Below are 16,364 nucleotides of genomic sequence, written 5' to 3'. Positions count from 1 at the left end.
TTTCTGAAGTGAACATTTTTTTGGTTTGTTTTCTACTTTCGTTTTTTTTTTTTTTTTTAATTTTAATGCACTTATGTAAAATATTTTGTTGCAGTATTATTATTTTTAAACCAATAAATCTTAAATCATTTTTAATTTAAGAAAAATGAAATAAATCTTGGGTTTGCTTTTACTTTGACTTCTTAATTATTTTAATTGAAAAATTAAGCAATGATATTGATATTATGGTAGAATATGTTTAGAATTAATATTTTCTTTGGTAATAGATTTATTATTTTTTTTTATTGATTTCCCATAGGTAATTTCTGAACATATGCTAAATCGCGATGTCTAACGAATGATGTATAACGATTTAAAATTTCTGACATCAACCAGTCCTTATCATAGTATTTTACAATTTTAATTATTTGGCTACTATTTTTGATAAATTTTTGCTCTTGTTCAGGCAACTATTTTTATAGTTTTAGGCAACTATTTTCATGCTTGAGGATACTAAAAGCAACTATTTTTGTTCATTTTTTACTGTGGCAACCCTGTTTATGGCTAGTTTGTCCCAATGCTTGATCTAGGGGTTCCTTTGTCTTCTGGGTTGGTTTCAAAATTGCAAGGCTACACAGTTTAGCAGTGATAGTTGTTCAGTGGGCTGTTCAACGCCGGTTATAATAATAATAATAATAATAAAAAAAACTTGTAAAAGTGATCTTAAGGTTGTGCTTAAATGAAAAGCTGAATAATGATTATACAATTCCATATTTGTTTATGAAAACAATTAAATTTAGTTTAATTTAGTTTGTCTTATGAAATATAAAAGTGAGACTAGGATTTGCTAATAAAATAATAGAAACGTAGTCATACCAAAATAATAATAACAAATTGCCTAATTTAATCTAATTTCCAGCTTTATTTTAACAAGTTTAAATCATAAAAATTACTATGATTTATGTTAGGTGATGAAAGAAAGTATTCATCCAATAAAATTTTTTATAAAATTTAGCATATATGTATGGTAATAGTTACCTGTTTTTTTTTATGGCTAAAAGTTAAAAGGTATCAAATGTATACTTACATAATATTATAGTGAAACCAAACATAAATTCAAACTAAATACTTATTGTAATAACAGGGCTGCCAACTGCTATGCGTTTTGCAAGATATCATAATGAGTGGTAGAAAAACTAAAGCTTTCAGACTTTTCATAATTTTGATAGCATTTTAAAAGAGTTACCACGGAAGATTTGGAACAAAGTGGCATTTCATATCAGCTTTTTAAATATTAACATGTAGTGGTGTGGATAATAACTTTATACAAAACAAAGAATTATACGTTAACTACCAGGATATGAAAATTTCCCATAAAGCGTAGAAAGTTGGCAGCCCTGTAATAATGTAGTGTACTTAAAGTTATTTTAGGTTATCTGACCACAAGGGTTTCCTTAAACCTTCATTTAGTATTTTCTCTCTCTAAAGTTTCTAACAAGGATAATTTAAAATTATTAAATTGATTTTTGTATAATTTAAATTGATTTTTCTTTTTCAGCCATATTATCCTACTGCTTGGGAATTCATTCAAAATGGTTTTGTTATGGCTGTAATTGTTCTTATAGCCACTTTCCTGCAAAGCACATTATCAAATAATTTTAACCACTTAGCAATAGCAGAAGGAACACACTTAAGGACAGCTTTGCAGGTGAAATACTTTGTTACTCTTTTTTAAACATTTTTACTACTCTTATGTTATTATAGGCAGTTGTATATTCATAAATGTTAACAATAATTTTCAAAATTTTATACCCTATGAGACATACTACCATATAATTACTTTAGAATTTCTAAATTGAATGTTGCATTAGAAGCTAAAATTTATTATCAGAATATTTACTTTCAATAATTCTTTTAAATTTTCGATTTAAAAGTTATTTGCAAGAAATTTATATTTAATTAGGATATTTCCCTTATTAATATAGAACTTCATTCTTTAAAATGCAAAGAAAATACTAATTATAAAAATGATGCAGTTTTTGGACATAACACTGCACATGACATTTCAAGTATCAAGATTGTAAAGAAATAAATAATAAAAAAAGTTAATAGTTTCTATTGCTTTGTTTGAAAGTTCCATTGATAAGCAAATTTAAAAGCAAGCGGTTGACTGTTCTTATTGGTGACGTGAGCAGGACTTAATTTGCTTTAGAGGTCCTGTTTATACCTCATCCGGTATTTACGTGATAGCTTGTCAGGAGACGCAATGGTTACAATGCGTTTCATAAACAGAGAATTAGCATACATCTGTCTGCAATGTTAGTCACAAGTTGGCAGTCTACATATATTTATTTTAGTGATTTTAATAGTTAAGATTAAGTATTTAGTTGTTAGCATCATTGTGATGTAAATTAGATCACCAAATAAATATGAGTGACCAGTACTCATACGTGTTTTCTTTCACTTAACTGATTCACTTACTTGCATGATGTTTTTACTCTGCACTACTGCTCAACAGTGATCTGATAGTGTGATGTTTGATTAGCATCACTGCTAACTGATATGCTTTTATTGACAATAGGTGCTATCAAGTAAAGTATGGAGATGCCACATTATGCAAGGAAATCTATCCATTGCATGTTTATTATTATTTGTGAGTAGCAACCTATAGTTTGTCTATGGTAAGAACTCCCCCCACCACAAAGTCTGAGGCTGTGGAAACAGGAATAGCGCACTTTAGAGGTGTAGCTTCTCTTCACTCTAGAGCTAATGCGATAGACCGGAGAAAACGATTCCCTTCCAGAGCCAAAACCTGTCCTAAACAATTGACACCTCACCCCTTACTTGAAATAGTTATATCTCATTACAATAGTCAGTGCCGTGGGTCCAGGCGAATGGCTTGGGGAGTTCTTACTTTAGACAAAGTGTACAATTGTTTGTGAGTGATGCTGTCGAACTACTATCTGAATGAATATATGAACCTGTAAATAAGGTTTTTTGTTTCTCTTACTATCTCTTGTGCAATCGTGTATGGACCAAACGCAAGGCATTTCATAGTCTTTAGGTCTTTTTTTAATGATGTAACCGAGTTGTAACAATTTTTTATCAACATTCTTCTCAATTATGTTCTTTAATTATATTCTCTTCTGGTTAAGCAATTGAATTACTTATAGATATTATTCGAAACAGGTTAATTATTTTTCCTAAAAAAAGCTTATTATTTTTTCTCAAATACTAAATTTTTTTTTCGTAATCTTTTTCTAAATTATGTTCTGCTGGTATACGTTATATTTTAATTTTGATATAATTTACGAAGTTATTATTTAGCACTTCTACATATTTAATTCATTATTTTAGTGTGTACTGTTAGCTATAGCTTTTAAGCAAATTTGGATTTTACTAATTTCTTTCTCATTCTTTTAGTGTCTTGTTTATAAAAAAGCATTAAAGACAAATTCTGCTACAGGCTTAGATACTGGAGCTCTAGTCAATCATATGTCTGTTGATGCTGTTTTCCATGGGCCATTATATATGGGCTGTACCTTTAAAGGTATGTAACTGTAAAGCTATAGCTCTCTTTTTTTTAAAATTTTAATTCAAAAGTATTTTTATATTATTTTTTGGCAAACTTATTTTTTGCTATTAAAAATATATTTGAATTTTTTTTAATGCTTTGTTTATTTTAATTATCTTTCTTAAAGAAAAAAAATAGTTATTAGTATTATAAAAATGTTTTACAACCTTGTGTATAATGTCACCTTTATTTATGTGCCTTTTTTAAGTACATAAGTTGAACCTTTATATACTTTTATTGTTTCCGACAAACTATGATGTTTAACAGAACTTATAGTTGAGTGGCAGCCATTAGGAAAGAAGAAGAAAAAAAACAATGATCTTGAACAAATGTTTTTGATTTTAAAACTTATATTTCGATGAATATTAAACAATGTTTTTTCTTCTTATTTTATCTGATAAACTGGATTTTTGTTGTAATTTATTTAGAAAAATCTAGAATAGTCACCATTAAAATTTTTAATAAATTCATTTGAGGTTTAATGTTTTTTTTTAATACAATTTTTTTTTTAACAATTATGTACTCTGTGTAATTTCAATTAATAATCTGTGGTGAAACCTAAAATTTACCTGTTCTAAAAATTGAAAAGCAGAATTTTTTTTTCCAGGTTGTTCTTCTTTTGGTTCTTCTCTACCTCCAACTTGGTTACAGTGCATTGATTGGCGCTGCCACTGTAATTTTTTTAGTTCCTATACAGTATTATATCTGTACATTATTATCTCGGATTCAAAGTAAAGCTTTGGTGAGTGAGTATCTGCTTATAATGTTAATACGCCTTTTTTTAACCTCAGAAACTATTCAACCAATTTAGCTCAAATATTCGAATTTATCACTGTAAATTGTGTAATTTAAAAGTATACAAAACATTTTACATCTTACAATTTAGAATGTTTTTGATTATTATTAAATTTAAGAATAAAAAATATTGCTTTTACTAAAAATTATTTTTCTACTTAACTGTATATGGATAAAAAATTTTATTCATGGCTACAAAGATATTTTTATACTTTATATTACAATTATTAACAACAATCAATAAAGATATAGACAAAAGTCTTTAAGCCAAAACTATTCTATTTAGGAAAAGGTAGTTGATGTTGTAATGATAAGAATTCACACACTTTTCATCTGTTATGCTTTCAATGCTTTTCATTACATCATTGATTTTTAAAAAAAACATGAATTGTTCAGATGTTGCGATTCATAATTTCTGTTTCTGTGAGTAATGTGTAATTAAAGGACTGGTCACAAAGAGCTCATGCTTGTCTTGTTATGGGAGCTATAGTAAATTCTCAGTGGTGTGTAGAAACCTTAGCAAAACTCAGAAAAGTGATCAAATCTAAACATTCCGATATACAATCTTGTGAAATCACCATGCTGCTTGACAATACTAGACCTGCCATGCCATTAAAGGAATTTCTGCAAAAATTCAAATGAGAAGGTACATTGGTTTCAAAGGGAATCATGGTGTGCATGTACAGTTGATCTAAATAGTTCGCTATGGTTTTTTATGAGCGTGGAACTGTACAACTATTGTCACAATGGCAAAAGTGCCGAAACACTATAACAAATATTGACAATACTTTTGAGTTTCGATAGATGAATTGCATGAAATAGCCACTGTAATCAAATTACTATGAAAAATAAAAGGGAGCTGGTAAAAATGAAAAGTGATCGAATCTGAACATTTAAATAAGCACTGACCATTCACAGTTAATGAAATAAAGGAATTTCTGCAAGAAATTTAAATGAGCAGTCTTGGGCCAATGATCTTAAAAGTGCCCAAATCTGTCCATGTGACTTCAAAATTTTTCATGCATTCAAATAAGTTTTGTGGTGACATAGATCTCAAAAGGAGTCAAGGTGTGCATGTGCAACTGACCTAAACAGTAGTCGACAATTATTTTTATGAGCATGGAATTGTGGGTTTATTGTCATAAAGGCAAATAGGCATATAAAAGTAAATGGCGGGATTGCTAAAAAGCTTTTTTTTCTTTTTCCAATCAACTTTTATTCAAAAAAGCTGGTTTATACATACTTTTTAATATTTTATTTTTCAAAATTATTGTACATGTATTTATCTTTTTTTTATTAATGACTATGCTGTAAAATCTGATTAATGTACATAATGATATTAATTTTGCTTTCTTTTAAAGGTATTTATTCCGTAAATATGTAAAATGTAATTAATGTTAATGAAATTTCTGTTCTATGTTAGCTTCGAAACTCAACATTTTTGTCTTAAAATGTTCTAAACCTATTTCTTTCATGTTTTAATTCTTCCTAACTGTGCTTAAAATTGATATAGAAAATTTATTTTTCTAAATTGTAAAAATGCTCTATTAAAAAGATAGACTATTAGTAATTTATTATAGTTAATTTTGTATTGTTCATATATTTATGCTGCATTAAGTAAGTTGATTTTTAATTGTAGTTTTAATTAGTTTAAAATTATTCTTTTAAGGCTTCCATGGTTAAAGCTGTTGCTGCAAACTATTTGAAAGTGCAAAGTTGCTGCTCCAAATCGGTCATAACACACAATTACACCAATTTAATTAATCAAAAAAATTTTTTATTGTTACAGTTTTTGAAAAATACAAGTGCTTATAAAAGCTGGCTTTTTAGATTTTAGCCAGCTTTTTTTAGGCAATTTAAACGAAGAAAAATCAGATCCACTTTTTTTGGCTTGGCTAAAATCTAGAATCTCTAAATAAAAGGCTACTGACTCAGCATTAATTGACTTTACCTAATAATTGAGCCTCTTCTAGCTCAGTGTTTGAAGGCACTGAGCTTTTATTGTAAAGGACTGGGGTTCATTCTCTAGTGGCAGATTGAAGCTCACCAAATTAAGGCTCACCAAAAATCAGATCCACTTTTTTTGGCTTGGCTAAAATCTAGAATCTCTAAATAAAAGGCTGCTGACTCAGCATTAATTGACTTTACCTAATAATTGAGCCTCTTCTAGCTCAGTGTTTGAAGGCACTGAGCTTTTATTGTAAAGGACTGGGGTTCATTTTCTAGTGGCAGATTGAAGCTCACCAAATTGAGATCAATGGGTATCCGTCTGCTTGAGAAGATACTGACCACATTATTACAATGATGTTGTTGATCACAAAATTGTTAAACCTCAACCTTCATGGCCCTCTGACCCACAATGGGTTGTTGTAAGAAGAATTATTTTCAAAATAATTTCTTGGTTAAAAAATACTATTACAGATTGATTAGTGAGAAAAAAAAAACAGCTTCAAGTTAGTATTGCTTTTATAAAAAACTATGGACCAACTAAAACTTTATTTTTTAGCAATTTAAGAAGAGAAATTGATTATTAATTTATTGTTTCTGAAGTTTATTATGATTCCAACTTTTTTTTCTAAATGCTGTGTATTAACTTAATTACTTGCAGTTTAAGTGTTTTAATTTTTCTTCCTTTCTCTTACAGTTTTCATCTGGATAACTTCTATTATTCTGAACCTTTTTCTTACTTCTTCTCTCTCTTGGTATTTTCTTTTTTCTATTTTGTGTGAATATCAATGTGTGTGTGATAACTTTTAAAAATCAGTTAAAATTTGCAATTCTTGTTTTTTTATTGTCATTATGTAATTTTTACTCCTTTGACTTTTTCTTGATTGGGAAAAAATTTGAAAATATTTCTTTCTTTCCTGATTTCTAAAATTAGATAGAATAGATATTTTTTCATTAAATGTTGAAATAGTTTTTATTTGATTTGTAATTAAAATGTTATTAAATTTTTAATTATTTGCATTTTATTTATATAGAATATATTTTTACAAAGCACTTAATAAGGATTTCCTGGAGATTAAGATTCTTTTCCTCTTAGAATGCTGTCTAACTTTGACCTTTTTTTTGAGTTAAAATTTTTTTCTTCCTTTTCTATAAGAGTTTTTTTTTTTTTTTTTTTTTTTTTTTTTGTGTGATTATTCAATGATTAATAAATGTAAGCTTCAAATCATAACAAATTTGAATAATAAGATGGTAGACAACCAATCTAAAAAATTCTGACGAGAAGTTATTACAATTATTATAAAAAAATGTTTAGAATTGATGTGTGAAGAATGAGTTAGATAAGTCAAGGTTATAAATTTAGCATTTGCATTAGAAAGAACTCTATGAAAGCCTACACTCTCTTTCAGGTTTCGAAATTTACGTTATTGGTCAAGTGGTCCTGTACCTCCGAAATTCAACTCAGACTTCCAAAAAATATTCAGTAGTCCCCTGAACTAGCAAGTAATGTAAAAGAATAGAAAGTTGTCTTGATCTCAAAAACATATATCATCATAATAGAGTTTAAAAAAAAATTTATTTTTCAACTAAACCAATATTTTGTTATTTTTCAACTAAACTGAACCAACTTTTTAAAAATAAAATCTACTCAAGTCCTGTATAGGGACCAGTGAAAATGTTTATGGACCAGCAATATTTATTAGTTATATTCCTGAGGACTAGTCTCTAAATTGTCTTAATTTTTACCCTTGTATCTCTGTTGAAATTTTTAAAATTTTATTTTGAAAATTGTTTGTAATAGGCTTATAAATATTGTATTATTTTTTAAAAATTAACATATTATATTTGACTCTGTAGCTAAATATTTTAAAAAGAACTATTAACTACTGTAGAATAGGTTTAAATGAATAATTATGTATATATTTTTAAAAGTTTGTTCTGTATTTATTCTTGAAAGGATGTTTCTGATGAGAGATTGAAAAGAACTACTGAACTACTTCAAGGAATCAAGCTGTTTAAATTATATGGCTGGGAAACAGTTTATGCTCATTTGGTGCAAAAAATTCGAAATAAGGAACTTAAAATTTTAAGAAGTGATGCAGTTTGTGTGGCATTTAATAGTGAGTATAACAAGTTATTGTTTGCTTGTCAAGGTCATTTCTAAACTACTTATGTTTTGAAATTTTAGTTAACTTACATGGTTTAACCTCGTTTTAAGTTAATGAATGAAAGTTAACAACTAAAATGAGAAGAAGAAAAATTGTTAAATGGAAATTATTTTAGCGAAATTTTTCTTTTAAAATTTAGGAATTCTACTTTTGAAAATTTTTATGTAAATAAATATCGAAGATATTTTATAAGTTATAATGTAATAATTTGAATTTATTCTTTGCAAAATGAATCAAATCAACTTTTCAATTCAGCTTTTAGAGTTATTGGCTACCAATTATTTATTTCTCAACATAACACGAATTATTGATTCTTAAACAAAAGGATAAATGAAAACTTGGGTCAGTCTATTGTCTATTTTTCTTCTGAAGGCAGCATGATTTTTATTTAGGTAATAGCAGGTTTTTACGCATCATGCTATTATGTTGTGCGAATACTGGAAACTTGTTAAGTACCTATCTGGAAACTATGCTAAAAAACAGTTTGATGTAAATATGTAATCTTTTAAAAAAAGTGTTTATTATTACTATATTGCCCCTAAGCATTTTGAATGCATTTTAAATTAAAAATATTTCTCCCATATTTTCACCTTTTGTGCCTGCTTTGAGATTTCCAAACAATTTAGATTTCTTCATTTTTCCCCCCAAAATTATACCAATTTTAAATGGCTTATAGTTTGCTGTAAATAATTGTGTATAAATTTTTTATCTGCTGTTTTTAAAAGCTTGTTTTTAAAGTCACACTGAATTTTTTATTTGTAATATGTTTAAAAATATTTCACAATTTTTAACTGGTCTTCTTCATGTGATACTCTTTAAATCTCTTTATCTTCTTAAAAAGAATATCTATAATAAATTTTATTGTAATATAAAGACATTTTTTATAAGCCTATTTTTTTGGGATTCAAATAATATATTGACATTTACCTAATTAATGCTTTTTTGATGAGCTTATCTTACTTTTAATTTTTAATATTTTGAATATTAAAAAAAATTACTGATATTTATGCTAAAAAAATTATTCTAAGTTGCTGATTTTTATAACTGAATGTATGGTGGTGTAAGTAGTAGAAGTTGTATTAGATTAAGAGATTTATAAAAAAGTGCATGTTAAGCAATTTTAAAACATTTCATTTTAATGTGATATTCTAGAAAATATTGTGTGTTATTGGATTTAATCAGCAACATGGAACTCTTGGAGTCTGTTCGAAATTTCTTCAACTTTTGAGACGTTTATAAATTTAAAGTTAACGGACGTTTGATGGTTCGGATGTCATTATTATTTTTTTAATAATAATTCTGTTATCTATCAGAAAAACAAACTACAAAAGAAAATGTCAAAATCTTATTGAATAATAAAATGCAATTCAAAATTTTTACAAACTTAAGTAACATTCCTACTAAATGTTGTTTGATTGTTCTACTTGAAATGTACCAATCAAATTCTCAATTTTTAAATATATATTTTATACAAATTTTTATTTTGATGAAAAAGTGACAAAAAATATTGTCCCTGCAGTGTATTTTGTATTAAAATGAAAAGTTTGTTTTAAAAAAATTTTAATTCTACACCTTATCATTTATTTAAAACAAAACCTGAAAAAAAGAATATTTCCAATCTTTTCATAAAATGAAACTGATTAAAATTTTCAATTTATTTTCGAACATCAATCTCAAAAAAGTTTCAAGCAGGCTCGAAAAGCTCTGTGACAAAGAAGTATTGTTTTGGGGTGTAGAAGTTGCATGAAATAAATAATTTAATTAAATCTATCGATTTAGTAATGGTAGAAAGTTTACTTATTTTGATATAAGCTGGCCAGGTGACTAAAAGATCAGCGTGCCTGACTGCAAACCCAATGGTTGCAGATTCAAATCCTGCTCAGGACATGGAAGTTTCTCTCTGTGTTTTGTCCTCTGTTGTATGATGTGTAAATGTGGCACACTCTTACAGGGTTGTCACTCCACAAGGAGAACCTGGGAAATACAGGGAATTTTAAAATCACCTAAAATAACAGGGATGCAGGGAATTTTGATTTTTTTTTTCTTAACGAACTGGGGAATTTTGTATCTTATTTTTGTCTTTTAAAAATTGGTGACCACTCAAAACGTAATCTATGGGATATTTAACCATTATATTTACTATAGCATTATTTAAGTATGTTCAGCTGTTTTTCCAGCAATTAAAACTAATAAATATAGTTAGCCCAATATAGCTCACACAAGAGTACAGCAATCGTGGTTTCCTCTTAATATATTGTATATAATATGTACAGGGAATTTTTTTCTCCAGATTTGAGTGGCAACCCTATAAGTAGCATCCGCTGTCTTGGGTTCACAGGTGCCCACTGGGTAACTTTAAATCAGCGACAGTTTTGGCATCTTTCAAAGCGAAGAACAAGAGTTCAGTATCTGATGTTGAAAAAGCAAATACAAAAATACTTTTTCTGTTATCCAAGCATATTTTTAATAGAATTTTTTTGCTCATGTAAATTTTTGAAGGTTTTTTTTTCTTTAATTTTATATTAATTCTCTTTCTTTTAATAAAAACAATTTCAAAAGTTATTTTTTAACATAAATTTTCTTCATTTCAGCTTTCATCACTCAAACATCATCAATAATTGTGACACTAGTGGTATGCTATATATTAAATCATTAGTTTTATAGTTTCTTTTTAAAATAAAATTTCACCACATTTAATTTTTTAAAATTTAATAAATATATTTTAACAAAATTTCTTTTTATGTTAGACATTCTCATTATATTCGAAAATTGAGGGAAGACCACTCATGCCTGCTGATGTTTTCACAGGTCTAGCGCTATTCAATCAACTTATTGTGCCACTCTACTTAATACCTTTTGTCGTCCCAATGGTTATCAATGCTGTGGTAAGTCTTATTTTTCTGAAATATTTCATAATTAATTTTTTATCTATTTTAAAGAAGATCAAAAAGTTTGTCAAACAATAAATTCTATTGGTATTTGTGAAATTTTGAAGATATTACCAGTATTTTTAGTATATATTTTTATTTTATTACCAGTATTTGTCGTTTCTTAATTAATAAATGCATGTTTATTATACACTTTTTTTTTCTTTAAGCAGTGCATATTATCACTGCTTAAGAAAAATATTTTTAGTATACATTTTTAATTTATTACCAATATTTGTCTTTTCTTAATTAATAAATGCATGTTTTTATACACTTTTTTTTTCTTTAAGCAATGCATATTATCACTGCTTAAGAAAAAAAGTATTTTTAGTATATGTTTTTATTTTATTGCCAATATTTAACTTTTCTTGATTAATAAATGCATGCTTTTAATACACTTTTTTTCTTCAAGCAATGCATATTATCCTATTTGTCTTTAACTTGAAAATTCTTAATTATATAAAAGTACTTGTCAGTGAATCATTTTTTTATGTATGTATAAAATATTAAATGAATCTATTTAATTCATTCGGAAATACTTTCTTTAGGGGGATAAATCTTTAGGTTAGCTTGGATCAAAAATTTCCAAAGTACACCATTGATATTTCCCCCTCTCTTTTTTTCTTCATCGGACTTAATTTATAACATAACTGTTTTTTTTTTGTTTTTTTAACTTTGATTAGTAATGCTCAATAAGGCTTCAGGAAGATTTTCGTATCAATACCTGAGCCAAAAAATTTCTGAATTTCGGCAACAACCAGTCTTGTCATGTGAAACGTTAGAAAGAAAATCACAGAAAAGAGCCGACTCAAAGGGTATAACTTAATGGCGCTAGGCAAACCGTAGCATATAAACATACATTAAATTCTGGCACGCCTTTTGCTGCCTCAACACTTTTTTGTGCCCCTTAACCAAGACAATTGGTGCAGACATTTATCATTACTTAAATATCCCCAAGGATCAAGTGTTCTGGATAAACCATATAAGTTTTTTCATATGTTTTATCCATATAAAAAAACTAAAATTTTTAAACTGAAAATTATCTTTGTTGTGAAAATTTATAACTTTTGAGATAAATCTGAAATAATTAACCCACTCTATTTCATTGGTTAATTTCCCCCCCCCCTTTGTTTGTAGGTGAGTACAAGACGTACTCTACAATTTCTAGTTCTTCCTGAGGTTGATTTAACACTTCCATGGAGAGATCACTCAGAAGAACCAGATGCAAAAGTTGAATTTGTCCCAGATAGTGGCAGTGTTCTGGCAAGTTCATATGCTTAACTTTTTTTTTTGTGCAAGTCAGTTTTATTTAACAAATCTGTCCAGTCTAACTAATTTTCATAGAACCAATTCAATATTTTAAGAGACCTTTTAATTTCCTTTTATTGTGTTCAGGATAACATTTATGCTCCTTTTATGAACTTATTAAAATGCTCTAATGAAAAGACTAGAAGTCAGTATATTTTACTGAGTGCAATAAACTATGAATATTAATGAAACTGAATATTTATAGTACTTCAGAACACTTGCATTTGTTACACAGGGTGAGGAGTGAGTCATCTTTCTTACCATTTTTTCAGATTTAGCCAATAACAAAACGCTATTGTATGAAACTTGCTGTTAACTATCATTCATTAATTTATTATTGAATAACACATCTTTCAATCTCTGTTGGCCTTAAAAACCTATTATTCAGAAAATTGATTTTCCAGACTCGTAGAAATCCGAACAATTCTGAATATGTGACATTCCATTGTATATATTAGAGTGGGTCAAAAAAGTCAGAGTTTTAAGTCTTTTGGCAGTAGTGCAGGAAAAGCTATCAAATACCATCATTTGATGTATGACAAAATTTTGTAACTCTGAATTAATATATTCTGCTTTTGACCAAAGTTTGTAAAAATTTGTCCGAATAATTTTTGAAGTTATAAAAAAAATAATTTATTTTGTTGGTCAGTTAGTGGTAGCATTTAAAATTTATCATTTATAAACGAAAATATCTTTAAAAAATTTTGGAATTATAACTAAATATCTTCTCCTTTTTATTTGCTTCAATATTTAAATAGCACTATTTATGTAGCAAAATTGAATCTCTTAAATTAATATCTTCTGTTACCTCAATGGACCATTCAGGTGGCAGAAGATGTATCATAGTTTTAAATTTTTATACAGATATTCTCATTTAAAAGTGGCAACATTTAGATGCTACCTCAAATCAATTACCTAAAATATGTGGTTTTTATAATTTTAACCATTTTTTTATAAAATTTTTACAAATTTTGATCTATTGTGATGGCAAATGGTATTCCAGAATTACAAGATTTTGTATACTTTTTATCCGTGGTTGTCTTATTAGTACTATCACCAAGTTATGTTTCCTCTTAATATATTGCGTATAACATGTACAGGGAAAACACAGGGAATTTTTTTTTCCGATTTGAGTGGCAACCCTGTAAGAAAACTTATTATTTTTCTTAATTTTTTTCATTAATCTCTTTTCTTTTATCCTTTTTGTCTTTATTATGCTATATATGTATATATATATATATATATATATATATATATATATATATATATATATACAGGGGTCTGTCTAGGTTTTTCTGAGAGGTACCTATTTTATGAAAATTTAGACATAATTTGTGAAAAATTTAAAATTATATTAAGAAATCAACACAAAAATATGGTAAAAATATGGATTTATCGTTTCTTAAGGGATACAAAAATAAAATTCTAAGAAAAAGAATTTTGTGAAACTACCGTTTTTCCTAAAATTGAATTTGTGAAACTACCGTTTTTCCAAAGTTGAATTTGTGAAGGTACCGCTAAACGGTAGTAAATTCGGCCTGGACAGACCCCTGATATATATATATATATATATGCACACATCTATTTATGTTCTTTTGGTATGTAAGAAATTTAGTAATTATGTTACATATAAGGATATAAATATAATTTCAGTTGCAAGTGAAAGAGAATTCATTTGAAAGTAAAGGATACCTGTCAGGATCAGAAGAAGGAGTCCTGAATTCTATAATTATCCCCCTCTTGAAGAGAATAACTCTTCTTTCAATTAAATATTTTACTCATGATTTGATACATTACAGTGTTCCAACTTTAAGAGATATCAACGTACAGATTCCTGCTGGTAATTATTATTATACTCTGTTCTTATATTACTTTGCTACTATTTTTAAAATTATTGAAACTGAGGTTAAATATTAAAAAAATAATTATTGCTACATGTACTCAAATGTTTATATATTTAATTTAAAGTTTGTATGAATTGAGTAGTAAATTTTTTGGACCGGTTAAAAGTTTGTTTGATTCTATTGGAGAAGGAGCATATGTGGACAATTTTAATAATTTTGTTAATTATTAGTCTAAATTTTTCTGCAATTTTTAGCAAATTCAAGATTAAAACTTTATATTTTCATATACAATTTTCAGATCAAACACACTTGATTGAGTTTTAGAAATTTATTCTTCGTTTCTAGCTTTTATTAAATTCGATTTAATTTTGAACAATAAAAATTTTAAACAATAAGCTTGTTCTCCAATAATTTTAGATTTTTTTTTAATAAAAATGATAACCAAATGAATTATTATTAAAAATGATAAACAAATGATAAAAATGATTTTTTAAATAGCAACTTAACTCTAGAAAGTCTGAACATTGCTAGAAAGACAACCTAGTTTACCTCAATAAACTGATCCAAAATTTCAAAATATAATCATAATTAATTTAATAAAAACTATTATAATGCTTGATCAACAAAATTCTATGGTCTTTTATTGTATTTGGTTATCAAAAATATTTGACTAAATGGAACATCGACTTTTCAATAATATTTAAATATTAGTATCTCAGATAATTTAGTTTCCTTTTCTCTTTAAATAGTTATCATGCATCTATTGAAATAATTTTGTTTTTTAATGAAATTGGGGTACCTTATGCTTACTGAAGAGTATCTTATAAATGAAACCAAATGCCCAAACCTACCTACCTGGGGTTATAGGATACCTACCAAAATACCAAAGGGCCCACTCTGGCCCCTTCTATCATTCTAGATATAAGGTTCTATAAGTTCCTTATAATGAATAATTAAATAAGCACTTAAATTGGATCAAATTATGAAAGTCATAAATTTTCAACATTTTCAGTAAGTTACTGTTTTAATTGCTGAGCACCAAAAAAACAAGAGAGACCAAATTAACCCCATCCGTCATTTTAGTGTCAAGATAACATGAAAAATGTAATAACTAACTGTATCTGATTTATACTTCCAATATAAAACTCTTTTTTGCTGATTTATCTTAATATAAAATTCAAGTTTTTATGATTAAAAGTTGTTATATAGGATTAAAATTCAGTTGGAACTTTTTTACACAAACATAGAAAAGTAATGTAAATTTACATCTGAAATAAATTAACTAGAATGCATTGTGTTATTGCTTAATAAAAGTTATGTTATTTGTTATTAGCATTTTAAAAAGTAAGTTCATAATCAAAATGGTTAATTTCTTTCTTATAATTTCTTCTTAAATTTGACTAAATTTCTGCTTTATGAAAAAAGCTGAAATTTGATTAAATCTCTGCTTTATGAAAAAAAGCATGAAATGATATGTTTATTGTAGGATATAGTTCATAATGTAAATTGTTTATTTTAGGTAGGTTAACTATTGTTGTTGGACCCATAGGCAGTGGAAAATCATCCCTTTTATCTGCAATTATTGGAGAACTTCACCAGATAAGTGGATCAGTTAACTGGAACAGGTTTGCTTACTGTTTGTTAATAATATTTCTCAATGTTAATAATAATTTCTACAACTCAATAAATGGTGCTTTGCGCAGTAATGTAAAACCATTAATTATAATCAGTTTCTTCTATGGCACTATACGTGAACATCTTCCATATTTTGCTATTAAATATATTATGTTAAAGGCATTTGTAATGATTTAATCAGTATTTT

The 16,364-nt window shown here is 27.1% G+C and overlaps 1 pseudogene across 1 annotated transcript in view; it reads left to right on the top strand.

Annotated features, from left to right (window-relative positions):
• Window positions 1–16,364, top strand: part of LOC147803284 (ATP-binding cassette sub-family C member 8-like) — a 36,976-nt pseudogene that overhangs the window by 7,619 nt on the left and 12,993 nt on the right. The window contains exons 4-12 of the transcript XR_015428868.1: window positions 1,538–1,687; window positions 3,403–3,529; window positions 4,161–4,295; window positions 8,253–8,415; window positions 11,055–11,095; window positions 11,211–11,348; window positions 12,528–12,653; window positions 14,352–14,538; window positions 16,062–16,167. The product of XR_015428868.1 is annotated as an ATP-binding cassette sub-family C member 8-like (transcript). The remainder of the gene's footprint in view (window positions 1–1,537; window positions 1,688–3,402; window positions 3,530–4,160; window positions 4,296–8,252; window positions 8,416–11,054; window positions 11,096–11,210; window positions 11,349–12,527; window positions 12,654–14,351; window positions 14,539–16,061; window positions 16,168–16,364) is intronic.

The sequence above is a fragment of the Parasteatoda tepidariorum genome, chromosome 9 (assembly GCF_982258835.1).
Source record: "Parasteatoda tepidariorum strain Cologne lab strain chromosome 9, Ptep-v5.0, whole genome shotgun sequence".
NCBI classification, from domain to species: domain Eukaryota; kingdom Metazoa; phylum Arthropoda; class Arachnida; order Araneae; family Theridiidae; genus Parasteatoda; species Parasteatoda tepidariorum.
Note: the sequence above shows the minus strand (reverse complement) of the source record. Positions and strands in the feature narration are given on the sequence as shown.